The sequence below is a fragment of the Coregonus clupeaformis genome, chromosome 20, assembly GCF_020615455.1.
Source record: "Coregonus clupeaformis isolate EN_2021a chromosome 20, ASM2061545v1, whole genome shotgun sequence".
NCBI lineage: Eukaryota > Metazoa > Chordata > Actinopteri > Salmoniformes > Salmonidae > Coregonus > Coregonus clupeaformis.
Genome location: NC_059211.1, coordinates 14,492,415 through 14,498,414, shown reverse-complemented (window position 1 = coordinate 14,498,414; position 6,000 = coordinate 14,492,415).

Here is a 6,000-nt window from a genome sequence, read left to right as displayed (position 1 = left end):
AAATCCCTCCTGAGATGTGTGCAAACCTGGTGGCCAACTACAAGAAACGTCTGACCTCTGTGATTGCCAACAAGGGTTTTGCCACCAAGTACTAAGTCATGTTTTGCTGAGGGGTCAAATACTTATTTCCCTCATTAAAATGCAAATCAATTTATAACATTTTTGACGTGTTTTTCTGGATTTTGTTGTTGTTATTCTGTCTCTCACTGTAAAAATAAACCTACCATTAAAATTATAGACTGATCATGTCTTTGTCAGTGGGCAAACTTACAAAATCAGCAGGGGATCAAATACTTTTTTCCCTCACTGTATATGAGTTTGACTTTGAGCTGGTGACAAGTGCACTGCACACAGAGTTGGGTAGGTTACTTTCTAATTGTAATCTGTTACAGTTGCTAGTTACCTGTCCAAAATTGTAATCAGTAACGTAACTTTTGGATTACCCAAACTCAGTAACGTAATCTGATTATTTTCCTTTTCTTTTGGATTACTTTCCCCTTAACAGGCATTAGAAGAAGACAAAAAGAAACCATTGAATGCATTTGGTGTGTCATAATAGTGGTCTCTGACTCGCTCAGGTGGAACAAACTAAAATTGCGCTTTTTTTCCCCAATCTGAATTTATTGTAATTGAGAAAACAGAAATGTGCATTTGGTATTTCTTAATAGTGGTATCTGACTTGTGGTCAGACTCGCTCAGGTGGAACAAACTTAAACTTGTGCTTTTTTTCAATCTGAATTTGTCATTGAGAAAACAGAAAGATGTCATAATGTATTTTCCCACAAACATCCTTTCTGAATTTAACCCATAAGAGTCTAAGCCCTGTCTAAATAGGGGGGGTTATACTAAGCTATATGGAATTGTTTTAAGAATGTCATACCAAGGCTCATTTTGCTATTTGATGTAGAATTGTAAGACCCTTCGAAGTATAAAAAATATATAAAAATATTTTTAGCCTTACTGCTATTTGCCTGTACAAACAACAGATAGCCCCCCCCCAAAACAAATCTAAAGGAAGTTTGTTCTGAAGCATCTGTCCTATATCTGAGAGATATAAGAAAGATCAGGAAACAGCATGCCCCCATCCACATCGACGAGGCTGTTGTGGAGCGTGTCGAGAGCTTTAAGTTCCTTGGCGTCCACATCACTATGGACTTAACATGGTCCACACACACCCGCACAGTCCCCCTCAGGAGGCTGAAAAGATTTGGCATGGGATCCTCAAAAAGTTCTACAGCTGCACCATCAAGAGCATCTTGACTGGCTGAATATGGAAAATGCACCGCCCTTGACCGCAAAGTGCTACAGATGGTGATGCGGACAGCCCAGTACATCACTGGAGCCGAGTTCCCTGCCATCCAGGACCTCTATATCAGGCAATGTCAGAGGAAGACCCGAAAAATATGCCAAAGACTCCAGCCACCCAAGCCATGGACTGTTCAATCTGCTACCGTCTGGCAAACGGTACCAGAGCATCGGCTCTCGGACCAACAGGCTCAGCAACAGCTTCTACCCCAAGCCACAAGACTGCTAAATAGCCAGACTGCTAAATAGTCAATTATTGGTACTGAACGATCTGCACTAACTCTGTCTTGCACTGACCCTACGCACACTATATACAGTATACACACCGTATACACACTCACTACATTGACACACCCACACACATTCACATACACTACATACGCACACACACACATACCGACACAACACAAACACACACACACTTTTATCCTAATTTGCTGCTGCTACTCTGTTCTTTATTTTACTCTTATTATTATCTATCCTGATGCCTAGTCACTTTACCCTACCTTCATGTACATTCAGTATCTACCTCAAATACCTCGTACCTCTGTACATTGATCTGGTACTGGTACCCCCTGTATATATCTACATTCTTGTGTATTTTATTTTATTCCTCTTGTGTTACTATTTTATTTGTGTTATTATTTTTAATCTCTGCATTGTTGGGAAGGGCTCATAAGCAAGCATTTCATAGTAAAGTCTACACCAGTTGTATTCGGCGCGGGCCCGGCACCACGAGGGGGCTAAAGAGGGCTAAGCCCCCTCAGTTCAAACTTTATCCCCCTCAGTTTTAGTTTTATGTCACTATATAAAAATAGCCTAAAAGTTAAAAGATTGAATGACAGGTTGGCGCCCCAAAAATCTGTACCTCCGCTGCAGTGTGTCAACACAATGGACAGGGCGCACTGCTGCAGTGTGTGTAGGCAGCCTGGTCCGATAGACTAGACGTAACATAGTCAATGTAAATCCGGGACATTCAAATTAGTATGATATGTTACCTTTGGTATGGTTACATAAGAAAGAAGGTTACTTAAATGTGCAATATGTGACTCATTTCAGGAAACTAGGTATATGTCGTGCATCACTAATTCACAGGAGAGACATTTGAACGTAATTTATTTTATTTTATCAAAATTAGTTTGGGGGCAAAAATGCCTTCTGGAACATGTGAACTTTAATGTGCCTTAAAAACAAACTTGTATGCCATCTGTAAATACGAATACAATTGTTAAATTACGAGCTTAGTTGATTTAGCCATGGAAAAAGACAGGAACCTTCCCGCTAGCCATGATTGGCTGAGATAATGGATGGTCTGGACATACCGAGAGATGGGTTCGGATTGGTCTGCCATGTAGCACGCGTCTGTCTATAACATGAGCTGCTTAGTATGTGTAGGTAATACTTTCTAAAGTGGCTTTTTTGAAAGATATCACAAAGAACTGCAGAAGTGTTGCTAAGGCTCTCCACTTTCTGGGTGACCGAGTTTTGAAATCAGTGGAATGCCCGGTGGAAGCAGAGTATGATAGCTAAGGAGATTGAGAAAATTCAGACATTTGATTGCAAATGCGGAGGGAGTCGAAAAGAGAACACTGAAGGCTGTTGTATAAAACACCTGAATGGATTACATCTTCAAACTAAGGGCTACCATGGCATCCATGAAAGAGAGGGAGAAGTGTTCATCCATGTATACGGGTAAGAGAGTCTAGCTAGCTACATTTTCAGATATTTATACGTTTCCAATTTTGTCAGAAAGTCGATTTCATTGCAAGTTAAAGCATACTGTTAGCTAGCTAGCTAACGTTAGCTGGCTGGCTGCCTGGCTGGCTAGCTAACGTTACGTGTATAATCTGTGTAGTAATGTTACTCGTATCTCAGAGCCATTTGCATTGCTAGTTATAGCCTAATGTTAGCTAGCTAGCTAACATTGAACCTTGCTAGTTGGTTAGCTTTAGCTACCTGTAGATTCATGTAGGGTAGTAACGTTATGAGTTGGGATTAAAGTTCGTCTAAACAAAAGACTCCAATATGCAAGTAACCATTTTATTGTACCCTTTAACACCTTCTAACAAACTAGAAACTAACCAAAAACATTGTTTAGAAAGTTGCTTTTAGTTGCCTGGTTTGCTAGATTGACATGTACTGAATTCATTTTTAAAACAGATAGGTTTATTGGTGTTAAAATGCAGCAGTTATGCTATTTTGGACCCCAAGGCTGCTTTTGTCGTTTTTGTGTTTATACTTTTTCATAATGACAACGACAAGTTTGATGTCGGACGACAATAGAATGTTCATGATGTCACTGGGACAACTGTATACAGACATGTCGATGGAAGTAGTATAAACCAGCCTTTAGTCTTGAAATCTTTGGTTGTACACTACCGTACTCACTGTTTAGCACATGGCCTCATGTGAATCCTTAAAGCGATGGGTGGGGCTAAGGCTTAAGAGGGTGTGAACGATGCTGAATGTGTGTAGACAAAGAAGAGCTCTCCAGTAGGTGTCCCAAAACATTCAAGGACCATTTTCTCAAAAGTGGGGTTACAAGTTTATCATCTTTCAAAGCAGAATTACTTTCCCATTTGTTCCTCAACTGCAGAGTATGAACTACCATTCTCTAGCTCTGAGTCTCAACTTTTATCAAATACATACACAGAAATCGCGGCGCCATTTCCTGGTTGATAAAAGTGTAATAGTTTGCCTAATTTCAGTTTAAGTGACAAAGCAAGCAGTTATTGTGTAGAGAAACATTGTACATCTAAACCGCTGTGAAATATACAGTGCCTTCGGAAAGTATTCAGACCCCTTCACTTTTTCCACATGTTGTTAGGTTACAGCCTTATTCTAAAATTGATTAAATTGTTTTTACCCCCTCATCAATCTACACACAATACCCCATAATGACAAAATAAAAACAGGTTTATAGAAATTTTGCTAAACAAATAACAAAAAAACACTGAAATATAACATTTACATAAGTATTCAGAGACCATTTACTCAGTACTTTGTTGAAGCACCTTTGGTAGCGATTACAGCCTCGAGTCATCTTGGATATGACGCTACAAGCTTGGCACACCTGTATTTGGGGAGTTTCTCCCATCTGTCTATATAAGGTCCCACAGTTGACAGTGCATGTCAGAGCAAAAACCAAGCCATGAGGTCGAAGGAATTGTCCGTAGAGCTCCGAGACAAGATTGTGTCGAGGCACAGATCTGGGGAAGGGTACCAACACATTTCTGCAGCATTGAAGGTCCCCAAGAACACAGTGGCCTCCATCATTCTTAAATAGAAGAAGTTTGGAACCACCAAGACTCTTGCTAGAGCTGGCCGCCCGGCCAAACTGAGCAATCGGGGGAGAAGGGCCTTGGTCAGGGAAGTGACCAAGAACCCGATGGTCACTCTGACAGAGCTCCAGAGTTCCTCTGTGGAGATGGGAGAACCTTCCAGAAGGACAACCATCTCTGCAGCACTCCACCAATCAGGCCTTTATGGTAGAGTGGCCAGCGGAAGACACTCCTCAGTAAAAGGCACATGACAGCCCGCTTGGAGTTTGCCAGAAGGCACCTAATGGACTCTCAGACCATGAGATACAAGATTCACTGGTCTAATGAAACCAAGATTGAACTCTTTGGCCTGAATGCCAAGCTTCACATCTGGAGGAAACCTGGCATCATCCCTATGGTGAAGCATGGTGGTGGCAGCATCATCATGCTGTGGGGATGTTTTTCAGCAGTGGGGACTGGGAGACTAGTCAGGATCGAGGGAAAGATGAACGGAGCAAAGTACAGAGAGATCCTTGATGAAAACCTGCTCCAAAGCACTCAGGACCTCAGACTGGGGCAAAGGTTCACCTTCCAACAGGACCACGACCCTAAGCACACAGTTAAGACAATGCAGGAGTGGCTTCGGGACAAGTCTCTGAATGTCCTTGAGTGGCCCAGCCAGAGCCCAGACTTGAACCCGATGGAACATCTCTGGAGAGACCTGAAAATAGCTGTGCAGCGATGCTCCCCATCCAACCTGACAGAGCTTGAGAGGATCTGCAGAGAAGAATTGGAGAAACTCCCCAAATACAGGTGTGCCAAGCTTGTAGCATCATAACCAAGAAGACACAATGCTGTAATCGCTGCTAAAGGTGCTTCAACAAAGTACTGAGTAAAGTGTCTGAATACTTATGTAAATGTGTTATTTCTAAAAACCTGTTTTTGCTGTGTCATTATGGGTTATAGTGTGTAGATTGATGAGGGGAATTTTTTTTTTACACCAATTTTAGAATAAGGCTGTAACGTAACAAAATGTGGCAAAAGCTCATTACTAAGCTTGGGGCGCTGGGTCTGAACCCCACCCTGTGCAACTGGGTCCTGTGCAACTCCTCCGCTACACTGACCTTCAACACAGGAGCCCCACAAGGGTGCGTGCTCAGCCCCCTCCTGTACTCCCTGTTCACCCATGACAGCGTGACCATGGACGTCTCCCACTTAATCATCAAGTTTGCAGACGATACAACAATGGTAGGCCTGATTACCAAACAGGGAGGAGGTGAGGGCCCTGGCTGAGTGGTGCCAGGAAAATAACCTCTCCATCAAAAAAACGAAGGAGCTGATTGTGGAATTCAGGAGACAGCAGAGAGAGCACGCCCCCATCCAAATCAACAGGGCCACAGTGGAGAGGGTGAAAAGCTTGAACTTCCTCGGCGTG